The sequence below is a fragment of the Caretta caretta genome, chromosome 1 (assembly GCF_965140235.1).
Source record: "Caretta caretta isolate rCarCar2 chromosome 1, rCarCar1.hap1, whole genome shotgun sequence".
NCBI lineage: Eukaryota > Metazoa > Chordata > Testudines > Cheloniidae > Caretta > Caretta caretta.
The window spans coordinates 54,131,118-54,146,618 of record NC_134206.1 but is presented as its reverse complement, the minus strand read 5'-3'; the positions used below and the strand labels follow the sequence as shown (position 1 = coordinate 54,146,618).

Genomic DNA, 15,501 nt, shown 5'->3' with positions numbered 1-15,501 from the left:
TGGTTCTTTGTCCTTGCTTCAAAACATTTATTATTTAATGTTGAGTATATATTTTAAAGGGAAGGGTAGACTGTGCTTATTTTGGAAAATGTGCAACATTTTGGAAGAGAGATTGAACATCCTGTGCAGCAATTTACTATGTTCCTGTGTTTATGGACTATGTGCATTTGTTTTGATCTCACCACATGCCTCTGCTTACTAATATAACAGCTTGTTCATGAAACACATTACAGTGTAAATGCTAATGTTCTGAAGGAGAAATGATTTAGATGGAAAACTTTACACTATTGTATGTTACTCTAAATTATTTCATTTCCTCTACAGAGGGGCCAAACTCCATTTCTAATTTGAATTTACCCTTTCATTTTTGTGTCTGATTAGATGAGTGATCAGAAAAATTTCATTTTTTTCCTTCCATTCTCGTTCTGTTTTCTGTGCAGTTGAAATATGATTCTACAGCTAGAGAGATTGGTAACTGCTCCTCGTAATCGTGACCTAAAGCAAATCTAGAGCCAAACATGGCATAGCTAACAGTACCATCCTGTTCACTGAGGAGTAGATTGTGCATCCTTTCCTTAAGCTGGTAGTGGGGTTTCCAACATGAGTAAGTGCTCACTGAGGAAAGTAAGGGCTGTACAAGCTAGCTCCAAACTAAGTAGCAGTTTATAGTATTGTTATTCAGAAAGTTCCTTGGCCATTTTGACATTGGAAAGGAGTATATAAAGTGGATATAGCCTAGTTAAACATTTGTAAGTGTTATGTATTCATAGGCATTAAAATTACTCCCTCTTGTGCTTGTGCCTGATCTTATTCCATTCATTGTGAGTTTCCCCTGGAGACAACACCCTGATGTACAATGAATGGACACTAAATCCTTGGGCCAGTTTTCACATCTTGTTCAGAGTAATTCAGTTCATAACCTATATGCCAACTTTTTTTCCCTTCCATATTAGGAGCTGTCAAGGTTCCTCCCCCACTCTGAACTCTAGGGTACAGATGTGGGGACCTGCATGAAAAACCTCCTAAGCTTATTTTTACCAGCTTAGGTCAAAACTTCCCCAAGGTACAAAATATTCCACCTGTTGTCCTTGTACTGGCCGCTATCACCACCAAACTAATACTGGTTACTGGGGAAGAGCTGTTTGGACGCGTCCTTCCCCCCAAAATACTTCCCAAAACCTTGCACCCCACTTCCTGGACAAGGTTTGGTAAAAAGCCTCACCAATTTGCCTAGGTGACTACAGACCCAGACCCTTGGATCTTAAGAACAATGAACAATCCTCCCAACACTTGCACCCCCCCTTTCCTGGGAAATGTTGGATAAAAAGCCTCACCAATTTGCATAGGTGACCACAGACCCAAACCCTTGGATCTGAGAACAATGAAAAAGCATTCAGTTTTTTACAAGAAGACTTTTAATAAAAAATAGAAGTCAATAGAAATAAAGAAATCCCCCCTGTAAAATCAGGATGGTAGATATCTTACAGGGTAATTAGATTCAAAAACATAGAGAACCCCTCTAGGCAAAACCTTAAGTTACAAAAAAGATACATAGACAGAAATAGTTATTCTATTCAGCACAATTCTTTTCTCAGCCATTTAAAGAAATCATAATCTAACACATACCTAGCTAGATTACTTACTAAAAGTTCTAAGACTCCATTCCTGTTCTGTCCCTGGCAAAAGCAGCATACAGACAGACACAGACCCTTTGTTTCTCTCCCTCCTCCCAGCTTTTGAAAGTATCTTGTCTCCTCATTGGTCATTTTGGTCAGGTGCCAGCGAGGTTACCTTTAGCTTCTTAACCCTTTACAGGTGAGAGGAGCTTTCTCCTGGCCAGGAGGGATTTCAAAGGGGTTTACCCTTCCCTTTATATTTATGACAGGAGCCGAGATTAAATGTCCAGAGAGAATGAAATTCCCCAGTTCTACTTGGGATTCCCAAACATGCCTACATGTAAGTGGACAGGGCTGTGTGTTTAACTACTATAAAATGTATCCAATGATATTACTCCAACTACAGGGCAAAAACATGTATTTCTTCTTGTAAGCAAGGATCTTTAGCTGGAAATTTTGGGAAATGGATTAATTTTATGTGGACATGATTTTAATTCTAACCTTTTTGGATTAAACCAAAACATATGAATCACCCTGAGGATATTTTTAGTACATTTTAATCAAACATAGTATGTGCCTTTTGATATGAATTTTAATGAAACATGCTGTATTATGGATTCTTCACATTCCTACAAACTGTTTTCTGCATGGTAACTTCTCTGATAGCCAGAAGAGCTGACCATCTATATAAACCATGCCACTAGCAAAGGAAAACATTGGGTCAGGGGATATAACAAAGAAATATTTACCTACTGGATTAAGTGTAGACTACACATAACAAAGGGGGTGGGGGAGGGAAGCAGATTTGTGCTAATTGGACCTAATTCCTTCCAACCACTCATTTCCCAAAGCAAGCCTCATCTACAATGCAGTGCCACAGTCCATTGTAGTGAATATTCATTTAAATATACAGACTAGTTAAATCAACTATCTGCATAACAAGATTGTGGCTTTAGTCTGACTGAATTGTATGTTCTGTTTACAGATAGTTCAACTGGAAAAGCAATTGATTACATGCATCTTGTCTGATAAAATGAGACTGTGGCAACCTGAACTTTGGGTCTTGCGTAGCTGTATATATCTGTTATGAACAGACACAACCAAAACAAAGTGCAGGACAATGGCTCAAGGGTGGGGAAAAGGATATAGCATAATGATGCAAAATTTTAAAAAGTTGAATGCCTTAAGATGCAATTTGGCTTTTTTTTTTTTTTTTTACTCGACTTGAGTGGTAAAGATTTAACAAGAGGAACTGGATTTCCATTCTGTCATCTCAGACATCCAGTTGTATCCTCCCCCTCAACTAGAGGCTGGCTTCACTGGCAGATATCCTGAGGACTCACTGAGCTTGGCAGGATAGTGATGCAATTTTTGAATTGTTAGAGAACAGTACCATGTGGGTTAGGCACACATATGGTTTCCTTCAAATCATGCATTTCTCACAAATAGAAGACTGGTGTCTAAAAGTACCCAGGACTCACACTGTAAAGGGCTTTATAGACTGAAACTAACATCTTAATTTACAACTAGAAACTGGTAGTCAGTGCAGACTATGGAGCACAAATGTTATATGCTCCCTGTTTGAAAATGGGGACCCACATCTTGTGCTGCCTAAAACTTCAAAATGGTCTTTAGATGTAGTCTAAAGTAGAACCCATCATGGTAAGCCAAGCTGGAGGTGAGAAAGGCATAGCTAAGGTGACCATGTATCCCGAAGGGAAAATCGGACACCACATAAGGTTGGCTTGAGTCATTCGCCCGAGCCCCTCACCTCCCCTCTGCAGGGCTGGCATCGCTGCTCGCCCGAGCCCTGCCTGTCCCCTGCCCAAGCAGGGCTGGCATCGCTGCTCTCCCCTCTCCCCGCATGTACCTCCGCACCCCATTATTTAGACAAAAGTGGGTATATGTCCCATTTGCTCTTGCCAGTTGATCAAGCCTGAATTATACATTACACAGCAATGAGATAATGGGACATTTTAACTATCCAAAAGAGACCCCTGAAGGCAGACTGTTAGGATATAGATATTCAGGCCTGCCTGTAAAGGCCTATACTTTAAGAATGTAGGTATATGTTTATCATTTAGCTAGTAATAGAGGTATACAAGAAAGAATCTGTGTAAGGGCCTTCTCTCACTGTGACAGTCTGAGGCCCTGTTCTTAGGCTAAGGCCTTTGGCTAAGCAGCAGAGGCAGCCATAAGCTGGGAAGCGACCGGTCACCTCCTCACATTCCAAACTAGTCAATACGGGGCTGTTAGCAAGGTGATCCGATCTATCACCTCCAGAGAAAGGGAAGAGCCTAGAAGATGTAAAAGGAAATATAGGTTGATAGTTTTCTGTCTGGTAAGAACTCACTTATCAACAGACACAGCTGGGAAACCCTTATGTCTTTATAGATGTAGTTGTGAAATCCTCACTTCTGTATTGTTTTGCCCACTTTGCTATTGTTTATTTGCATGGTCTCTGTCTGGTTCCTGTCTGCTGTATAATTAATTTTGCTGGGTGTAAACTAATTAAGGTGGTGGGATATAACTGGTTAGCTAATCATGTTACAAAATGTTAGGATTGGTTAGGTAAATTTCAGTAGAATGATTGGTTAAGGTATAGCTAAGAATATTACTATATAAATTAGGGGCAAACAGGAAGTAAGTTGGGATTTGAAAATAAGGAAAAAGGAACTTGGATTTAAGCTTACTGGAAGTTCACCCCAATAAACATCAAATGGTTTGCACCTTCGGACTTCGGGTATTGTTGCTCTGTTCATGCAAGAAGAACCAGGGAAGTGGAAGAGTGAAGGAATAAGCTCTCTAACACAGACGTGCACTTTCTGAACACTACCCACTGGGTCTTTAGACATACACAGATGTGTTGTTGGAATAAGTGATCAGCCAAACCACAGCCAGTGCCAATTCGCAGTTATATATTTTATATGTCCCTTCTTGTGGAAAACACTGTTGAGGTGTTAGTGGGGAAAAAAAGGAAGACAAATGTGTACACCCATGCCCAGCGAATTCCTAGTAGAAGTTTGATGCACCCAGCCTTAAGCTTATTAGATCTACCCTCTTACCAAGACTATTCACAATTCTAACACATTTCCTTTATGACCCACTGCTCGGCTTCTGAGACATCCTGTCATTTTAGAGTCCTCCTTAATGCACCTGAAATAAACAAGATAGTAATTTCTTTCGATGTCATTGTATTGCTCAATAAAATGTCAAAATAAAGAGCAAGTGCTGGCATTTCAATAGAAAGAGGAACAAGTAATCCTTTTTGTGATTATTTTACGGAGCTGTGGGATGGGGGACATCAGACAATGTTGGAAGGAGGAGCATTCTAAAATTTGAGAAGTTGAAGGGGGTATAACAAGACTGAGGGGAAGCCGTTGGCCTTCCTGAGATTTATTTATTTATTATTGTGATGGTTCTAAGCTAAGCTACTTACTGAACTTTGGAAGGCATAGCATATTACCGGCTAAAACTGCACACAACATTCTCCATCTGTCTTCACGTCACACCATGCCAAAAGGGCTTTAAAGCATGGCTTCATGTTTGGCTATGTTAGGAGATGATGCGTTTTCATACTAAACTGTGTTAAAATGCTCAGATACAACATCAGCAGTTTTTCAAACTAATATATCAAGTGCCTGAAATGTAAAATAACTGAGGGCAAACCACCCTTTTCTCTCAACATAGCCAATTCCAGTCTCCCATTCTAGGCTGTGGAACTTGAATCTGGTTGCAGTGATCTTCTGAATCATAATCAGCGGCTGTGGCTTTTACTGTCACTTTAGTTTTTTTTAATGTCACTCTATAGTCTCAAGGTACAAGTTTACTACTATACAGATTACTTTCATATAGTTAATTATGTCCCTAGTTGAGCTTTTTAAACTTGGGAGTTGTCCAGTTTATTAATTCTTATGTAAAGTGGTAGGGGAAATAGCTTTAAAATTATTTGCTTTATTTTAGTGTTTTAATTTAGTTAGTATATGCCAATGCTGCCAGCCATTACTGCCTATTTCTCTGACACACACCTCTGCGCTTTCTCCCATGCCACCTCCTTATGTGAGGCCCAGCCTCCCGTATAAAGCCACGCCCTTATCTTCCGTCAGATGCCTCCTTTAGACTCATGTCTGCTTTGATGTCTATAGAAGAGTCAGCTGATAATTAGCTACACTTTCATTTCCATCTGAAGCCAGGATATACTGAGGCATGCAAAAAGGAAATCAATTTAAAATAAGTTCATTTCTGACCTCTTTGAACTTCAAAAAAATCGGTTTTGGTCAGTTCTTATTTTATCCAAATTGGTTCTCCCATCCCTACTCACCTTATCTTCAATTTCAGCAGTTTCTACTGGCTGTTGGAAAAGCTTTCTCTCCCTCCTCTCCAGTCAGCCTTATCTGCAGAATTATTACTCTTTTTGTCACTCTTATTTTATATTTGCTCTTTAATGGATGTTTTGAGATGTGCACTGAGGAACTAACCTAAGGGGAAACTGTAGTAAGGGTTCTCATGAACCCTTACGGGATTTAATCACAAGAGTTCAAGAAACTATGGCTCACAGTGTCATGACGCACTATGCTCAGGAACATTGCCTACGTCTTCTGCAAACTCAAGGACCATATATTTAAGCCTAGATTCATCCTGTTATGTATGTGTTAATTGGGTGAGTATGGTAGGTGCACCATAATTTAGGAGAAAGTTAAACAGTGCTTCCACAGCCCAGACCTAAGACTTATTACATTAACTCCCATATCTAGCTTAATGAGAATTAGATTTTATGCACTAGCTACTTTTTGGGGTAAGAAATATGAAGGACAACAAAAGCATCAGTTACAGTCATAATATTGCTATTTATAGTGCAACAAAATTTTCTTTAAAATGTAACTCTTTCTATGTAAGAGGCTGCAAATTTTCTTAAATATTGGTACATTTTAGCATTACAAAGTCACTCACTTCAGGTGTGTTTCTATTGGGGTCCTGCAGAGAACAGTTCTTGGCCCTACCCTATTTGCCATTTTTATCAATGACCTGGAAGAAAACAAAATCATCACCAATAAATTTTGCAGACAGCACAAAAATTAGGGGAGAGTGGCAATTAATGAGAGCTGGTCACTGATACAGAGTGATCTGGATCACTTGGTAAACTGGACGTAAGCAAACCATGTTTTAATATGGCTAAAGTAAATGTATACATGTAGGAACAAGGAATGTATCCCTACTTACAGGATGGAAGACTCTATCCTGTGAAGCAGTGACTGAAAGATTTGGAAATCATGGTTGATAAACAACTGAACATGAGCTCCCAATGCAACATTGTGGTGAAAAGAGCTAATGTGATCTTTGGATGCGTGAACAGGGAAATCTCGAGTAGGAGTAGAGAAGTTATTTTTTCTGTATTTGGCACTAGTGTGACCACTACTGGAATACTAAAAGAAAAGGAGGACTTGTGGCACCTTAGAGACTAACCAATTTATTTGAGCATAAGCTTTTGTGAGCTACAGCTCACTTCATCGGATGCAAGTGCAAGCTGTAGCTCATGAAAGCTTATGCTCAAATAAATTGGTTAGTCTCTAAGGTGCTACAAGTTCTCTTTTTCTTTTTGCGAATACAGACTAACACGGCTGCTACTCTGAATACTGGAATACTGTGTCTGGTTCTGGTGTCCACAATTCAAGAAGGATGTTGATAGATTGGAGAGGGTTCAAAAAAGAGCCACAAGGATGATTAAAGGGGGGAGGGATAGCTCAGTGGTTTGAGCATTGGCCTGTTAAACCCAGGGTTGTGAGCTCAATCCTTGAGGGGGCCATTTAGGGATCAGGGGCAAAAATTGGGGATTGGTCCTGCTTTGAGTAAGGGGTTGGACCCCTTCCAGCCCTGATATTCTATGATTCATTATAGTGATAAATTCAAGGTGCTCAATCTATTTAGTTTAAGAAAAGAAAAGATTAAGATCACAATCTAAGTACCTACATGGGGAACAGAAAATTGATAATGGACTCTTCAGTGTAGCAGACAAATGTATAACATTTCAGGAAGGTTGTGGACAAACTGGAAAAAGTCCAGAGTAGAGCGACAAAAATGATTAAAGGTCTAACAAACATGACCTATGAGGGAAGATTGAAAAAATTGGGTTTGTTTAGTTGATTCTCCAACAGGCAATTTTTTAAATCAAGATTAGATGTTTTGCTAAAAGATAGCAGTTCAAAAGGAATTATTTTGGGGGAAATACTCTGGCCTGTGTTATATTTAGGTCAGATTAGAGATGATCAAAATGGTCCCTTCTAGCCTTGGATTCTATGAAGCCCTGCCAGTGATGGACTCTCAGACTCCATCCTCTCTGATTGTCTTCTATAGCAATCAACAATAATGGAATGGTTTCAAAGAGCAGGATCCTCCCTGGCTGACTGAAGGAGAGTGGCCCACTGGATTAAACATCTCATTATCTCCAAACTGAGATTGGGGGTGAGATTTCAGAGGACCTCACCTCAACAATTCTTGGTGATAATAGACACCCCCATGATGGCCCGGGGCATCATGGAATCCATAAAAGATTTGTTTATACTGTATATGGAGGCACCACAACTGGCTGGACCAAATTGTTGGACCTCACAGACTATCCAGTATAACATCTCTCATTCCATTACAAGAGCATGTCATGGGGTTCATATTTCTCATCTGTTTTCTGACAGATATTTCTCAAGAATAACAAGATTACTGAAAATTAAGATGTATTTGCCCTTCCTTTGGAATTGCCTTCACTCAGTAGGTGGAGACTCAGGTAAACTAAAGGGGATACCTGGCTATTGTCTGGATCTTTATATTCTTCTAGCATAGTATTTTCTTCATGAGAAATCTTCTAGCCCTGACCCTTGCTTGTCACTCTCAAAACTTTGTCCCATACCGCACTTAAATCTATGAGAACCACAACTGGTTAGTCTCTAAGGTGCCACAAGTACTCCTTTTCTTTTTGAGAATACAGACTAACATGGCTGCTACTCTGAAACAAAAGGTGATGTGATTATAGTCTTATAGTTCTCCTGCTGTGCTCAAGCTGTGGAGATCATCCTTCCTCTTCTCTTGAATCATAGTCCTCTTCGTACATCCCCTGTGGGATCTTTGAGAAGCTCTCTGAATCACCATTCTGGATCCCAACCTTTCATTGGATGTCAAAACGAAACGGTGCCAGCAATTAATGGCTTACTGCATCTGACTTGACTATAGTGAGAACTTATATTAGTGAACTGTTGTCAGTGGTTACTTCAAATCCTACACCATATAAGATAGATAAGACATGAAATTTCTCTCCCCATTTCTGTGCAAGAAATTGAACTTTTGGACAATACAATTTCTCACTTCAGATCAGTCCGTGGCTTACATTTACAAACTTACTTTTTTGGATCTGACAGAAATGCTGCTTCCAATCTTGGGAAACTTGCCTCAGTATGCAGGATAAGGCAACTTCCAAATGCCTGTGCTAGTATAGAGATTAACTTAGTTTACCAGGTATTTACTGAAAGCCTGCTAGCATTCCACTGTCCAGAAACCTATGATATCTTTCTTGATGTGCTTCCTCAGGCCTTTTTCTTTTGTTTTACAGCTTAGTCCCTCCAGCAGGGCATTCAGTGGTTCTGCAATGGCAGAGGACTTCAGGGCAAAATACAGGTAATGTCTGGCAAATCCCAAGAAAGAGAGTAGATCCTGGACATAATAAACTGTAGCCGTTCCTCTGTCACAGCTGTTTTATTTATCCTGTCTTCTGAGTTTGTGTGTTCCAAAAACTTGACAGATCTTTGAAACAGTTTGCATTTTGAAGGGGAGAAGTTCAGCACATGATCAGGTAGTTGCTTCACTAGGTGACCCATATGTTCCTCCACTATTGAGAGGGTGAGTCACCTCAGGAGGTAACTGCATCTTTAAGACTCATGACTTACTTCATCATGTTTTGGAAGACAATTAGGGTTATCTGTCAATACCTGGGGCTTCCTCTTGAATTATTGGATCCCCACAGGTGTAGATAAGTCTGTCCTTGCATACTCTTTCTCCACTTTCACATAGTAGTAAGTCACCCTTTAAATTCTGGGCAGAAAACCATAAGAATGACCGTATTGGTCAGACCAATGGTCCATTTAGCCTACTATCCTGTCTTGTGACAGTGGCCCATGCCAGATGGGAACTGTTGGGAACAAGAAACCATGGCAAATACCTCCTCTATTCATGGAAATGGATAGGCATCTTTATAAGTCAAGTCAAATGATAATCATAGAATCATAGAATATAAGGGTTGGAAGGGACCCCAGAAGGTCATCTAGTCCAACCCCCTGCTCGAAGCAGGACCAATTCCCAGTTAAATCATCCCAGCCAGGGCTTTGTCAAGCCTGACCTTAAAAACCTCTAAGGAAGGAGATTCTACCACCTCCCTAGGTAACGCATTCCAGTGTTTCACCACCCTCTTAGTGAAAAAGTTTTTCCTAATATCCAATCTAAACCTCCCCCACTGCAGCTTGAGACCATTACTCCTCGTTCTGTCATCTGATACCATTGAGAACAGTCTAGAGCCATCCTCTTTGGAACCCCCTTTCAGGTAGTTGAAAGCAGCTATCAAATCCCCCCTCATTCTTCTCTTCTGCAGGCTAAACAATCCCAGCTCCCTCAGCCTCTCCTCATAACTCATGTGTTCCAGACCCCTAATCATTTTTGTTGCCCTTCGCTGGACTCTCTCCAATTTATCCACAATTTATCCACTGGATAAAGCATGTAGTAGTCCATAACCATTTAAAGAGAGTTCTTTACCTACCTATTTCTTTCAGAGAATTACTACTGATGATGTATAAAGACTGTCAGGCTCTTCAGTGATTAATTTGACCATTAGTTCATACAGATGTTGAATGCAAATCCTCAAAAACTACTTCTTCTGGCTTTATGTCTGAAAGGACTGTCATCCTCCAGCCAGATCTTATTGGTAACCCAAAGATATGTTCACAATACAGGTCATACCTGGAGAAGGAATTCTCAAATTCCTCAGAGACCCTTTTTTCAATGTATTTTCTCTCCAGTTTATCTGGAGTTGCCTCGTCAAAGTCTAGGTGCAAAGATGGTACTTCAATAACCCTCCCTTGTATTTGAACAACTCCAGTTGGCTCATGTGACAGTTACCTTCTGGGGATATTGTTGTCATATGATCTCTTTGGAACAAGTTCTGTGGCTGCAGTTGACTTTGGGAAATCCACAAAAGTAGGGTTTGGAGCATAGTCTCCCAGAGAAAGAATTATCTATCTGTCCAGTCTGCTGGCATATGCATACTGCCCTTCTGTAACAGGGTGCCTGTTGCACCCCTGTGTATCCACCCCTTAGCCCCGCTCCTCATAGACTCAGGGAGGTCTGGTGCAACTCCCATGCTCTTTATTTGTGTCCGTTTCCCACCACCAGTTTCCTACTATGTACTGGCTATTTACAATGGCTTGGCCTAACACAGGCTTGGTCAGCAACAGAGTAGCATGCTCCTACCTCTCTCCCTGGGCCTCCCTTCCCTCCTGGTCCCCACCCCTTCTTCCATTTCCTCCCAGCCTTTTAGCTCCTGCTAATGAGGCTAGCAGGTGCAGGCAGTTCCCAGGCAAGCACTGGCTATTTACCCAGCCCCAATCCATTCCCCCTGATTGGGGCTAGGATGGCAGGAGCTGATTAAGGGCTTTCCTAGCAGCACCCTGCCACACCTTCCCTTCCTCAGTTTCCTCACATCTTCAGTTATGGTATAAAGTTTGGCCCTTTGATGGTTCTGCATTATAGGACAGATTTACAGAAATGAAGCACAAAAGTCCTCTGCTTCTCGAGGTGTTCCTTTGTCTGAACACTAATCTGTCTTGCTACACAGTAGGGCCAAGAAAGGGCCCAGAGCTTTTCCTCCTATGACTGCTGTATGTGCTCAGCAAAATGACAGACTCACTGGGAATAAAAGGGTAGCTGCATTGTGTGAGAGGTGGGAGCAGGACAACCCTGCTACTGAATAGGTTGGCTTGTTTCACAGCTAGAGCCACAGATATTTTCAACAGGATAGAGCTTTAAGTGCATTAGTTAGCCCTTTGATTCTGAGAGAATAAAAGATACAAAGAAATTGTAAGAAAGTCACACCCCCTCCTATCAGATTTGAACACACTGGATTTGCAATATAAACCATTAGGCTGCACACAATCTTTCATTAGAATCCATGGGAGAGGAGATTATTTTTTGCAATAGGAACATACTGTAGTGAAAATTACAAGTAAAAATTAAAACAACTGATGGATAAAGTGTGCAAGCCAAATCTCTTTCCTTGATTGTACCAAGAACTGAACATATGAAATTTCAGGCAAACCAGATTTAAATTCATGTATGTTTACCTTTTTGCAGTAAAAAATATAACACCAAGAATTTTCCTATAATGTAACTACCTATTTCTCTGTGAATACGGCACATACAAGAATCTTTTTAAAATATGATGTTAAAATGCTTATTATGATTGCATAGAGGCACAGAGAATACAGTCCTCAGGGTGTTGCCCAGGTTTCTCCACCATATTTGATCTTTTATAGACAATGCGCATGATTCACCACTGTGCTACTCCATTGTTTTCAATGGAGTTACGTTGGTGTAAAACTAGAAGAACACAGTGGTGAATCGGGCCCCATAATAGCAATGCATTATTTCTAACATGGTTTGAGTCACTACCCTAATGCAGTATCATTTGCCTTGGAGTTTGTTAAAGAAAATTAAATGCTGGCATTTCATTTCACAATCTCTAGTCTAGATTTTAACTGGTGGCATGGATCGCATTAAGCTTGCTTGCAGTATCTCAGTGAACCAGCTCTTTCCTGTGATGCCTGAATCTTGTACACAAGAATCCAAGCTTTCATTTATAGAAAAATAAGTCTTTGGATTATGATAACTACAGCTGATTGGAAAGTGGTGGTGGTGGGGATTGTTTAATGAAGAGTTGACAAACTTTTGTTTCCATTCTTTTGTTGAGATTAAAAAAAAATGTTAATGCCACTTCCTAGTGTTCTTCCAAATTAAGAAATTGCATTAAAAAAAAATCTATTCCTGGGGCAAATTCCTGTTATTCATAGAGACACCCACGGGAGGGGAAGAGGAAGGCAGGAAAACTCTTAGGGAGGAACACCTTCTGAGTTTCTTGTAGAATATCCCCTTTAAGAGAAGGTATTTAGAAAGCCATAGAGTTCTCTGGGAGAGAGGTCTCCCAAATATGTGGAGTAAGAAATAGGGCAAATTTTCAACTTTATTGAAATCCTGCCCACATCGATGTCATTGGCAAAATATCCACTGATGTCAGTGGGGGCAGGATTTCACCCTGTGAATACTGTTCGATATGTTCAATAAGGTATGTTTTCGGACAAGACAGCCATTATTCTAATTGTAAGAGATAAGCAATTCAAATATTTATGATTTTAAAGCATTGTTTCAAATCTTTAATTCCTTCTAGGCTTTCCAATGAAAACAAGTCAATTAGTGTATTTTTAATGCGTTTATTGCTCCAGACAATGCACTGTAAATGTTTCTGCGCTTGAATGCATTTTGGTTATAATTAGAGAAATGCCAAGTGAAAACATGCTGGAGAAAGAAACACTCACTGAGAAATATTGCATCCCCTCAGAACTTGTTTTTGTTTCATCTTTGCTGCAAAAATAATCTCTTTCTAATAGGTATTCCTATTAACTTCCAACTACTCTTTGTCTACGTATCTCATGGCCAAGTCGGTCACAGGGATGTCATTTTTCATAATGTTTCAATGGGTGTTTTTTTACCTGGTGGTGCCCATCTCTTCCCTAGAACCTCTTACAGATGGGGAACTGAGGTACAGGGAGCGAAGTGATTTGCCCAAGGTCATCCAGGGCATTCATTGCCAAGCAAGGAATTGAACCTAGGTCTCCTCTGTCCCACGCCAGTACCCCCAACTACTGGGTCATCCTTCCTCCCCTTAAACTGTGCATATAGAGCTAGTTTTAGCATTTATAATATTCAGCACTAATGCAAGGAACATACAGACTGGTATTCTGCAAGACATTGGCTTCAGCAGTTAGCATAAGGCTTGAGGCCTATGAACTTTGGCACAGATTAATGGCCCAATGGTCACCCCTAAATTTTGGAGAACTGGGAATAGAGTGTTTAAGGGGGAAGTTTATCCATAACGACACCTGCCAACCCCAGGAACATGAGCTAACACCAGCTTTTGCATATTTTAGGGTAGGAACATCTGCAAATGTGTGACCACAAGAGTGCCATGACGTATCTGATAATAAATTGAGATAATTAATATCCTAACCTATAGAAGAAGGGCACCCCAACATTAGTAGGGTGAGGAAATACAAATAAGGAACAGTGGAGACACCCCTACTAAATATGCATTAGGCATAGTGGTGCCAGTGTAACATATTATAAACATTTTAGCCCAACCTGTGTGCAGGGGGGAGAGAGATGTAGCCCATGAGAGGTGCCAGGATGATGGCCATTGGTGACGATGAGGAAGGTGATGGTGGTAAGGAAGATAACAGCTAACATATCACGTTATTCTCAAGGGATGGTGTGAGTATATGGATGTTCAGATGTACATTTTGTATTACCTCTATCTACCTTGCTGGGTTAGAGTGCTTGTGATTTTGCTAAATGCATTAATAAACTATTATAAATACATAAGAACGACTATATTGGATCAGACCAAAGCTCCATCTAGCCCAGTATCCTGTCTTCCAACAGTGGCCAATGCCAGGTGCTTCCGATGGAATGAACAGAACAGGTAATCATCAAGTGATCCATCCCCTGTCGCCCATTCCCAGCTTCTGGCAAACAGAGGCTAAGGACACCATCCCTGCCCATCCTAGCTAATAGCCATTGATGGACCTATCCTCCATGAACTTATCTAGTTCTTTTTTGTGCCTTGTTACAGTCTTCCTATACAGTATTCCTAAAGTAAAGGAATACTTGTGGCACCTTAGAGACTAACCAATTTATTTGAGCATGAGCTTTCGTGAGCTACAGCTCACTTCATCGTGAGCTGTAGCTCACGAAAGCTCATGCTCAAATAAATTGGTTAGTCTCTAAGGTGCCACAAGTACTCCTTTTCTTTTTGCGAATACAGACTAACACGGCTGTTACTCTGAAACCTATTCCTAAAGTGTGAGTGTCGCAAATGTGCACATCAGGGTTCCCAGCTGAACACTGATTTTAATAATATTGGCCTGATCTTGGGACAAGAACCTGTCAAACCTCAGAGTGATAACTGGGAATTCGTATGTAATCAATATAGTTAATACACAATCCATAGATCAGGCTACAAAACTATCCCTCTCAAACTGATAATTTCAGTGTCAGTTCCCTGAGATTAAAATTGCATTGATTTTCCACAAGATGGCGATGTAAGAATCACAGTAATGGCATTTTAATTAATAGAATCCATTTAATTTATACTTTAAATATGTCAATTGGGTATGCATATTCATAGACGTGATACCTTCTAGGTTGCAGTGTGCTATTGATTTCTGTTTAAATAACTATAATGTACAAAGTGATATGCTGGCTGCAAATTAATGATTCTGTTGACCAGCCTATCACTTACACAATTAATCAAAACGAAATTCTAACAAACACCTTGCACCCTGAAAGTTAGACTAAGTTACCTTTGCGGAATCTTCAGAATCATTTAGAAATACAGACTAATCAAACATTTGAATTTTATAAACAGAGAACTGAAGATCATTAATAATGTTTCCTTAAGTTAGGTAAAGCATTATTTTGCAGTAGACTTCTAGCCCAGTATTTAAAAATCAAAATGATCTTTCAATTTTAAGTTACCAGGTCTTTGTTTATTTATCTCACTATATTACATACCAACAGCTGTTAC

At 40.1% G+C, this 15,501-nt stretch overlaps 1 long non-coding RNA gene across 12 annotated transcripts in view; it reads left to right on the top strand.

Moving 5' to 3' along the window:
* Window positions 1-15,501, top strand: part of LOC125635952 (uncharacterized) — a 64,115-nt gene that overhangs the window by 26,667 nt on the left and 21,947 nt on the right. For 5 of the 12 annotated variants that reach the window (XR_007356434.2, XR_007356437.2, XR_007356438.2 and 2 more), the window contains 2 exons: window positions 8,303-8,391; window positions 9,211-9,275. The exons of 3 other annotated variants lie outside the window; for them this stretch is intronic. This is a non-coding gene — a long non-coding RNA (uncharacterized LOC125635952). Of the gene's footprint in view, window positions 1-1,885; window positions 1,957-2,601; window positions 7,063-8,302; window positions 8,392-9,210; window positions 9,276-15,501 lie in introns of those variants that run through there. 4 more of the 12 variants (XR_007356430.2, XR_007356435.2, XR_007356431.2 and 1 more) reach the window with 3 other exon arrangements.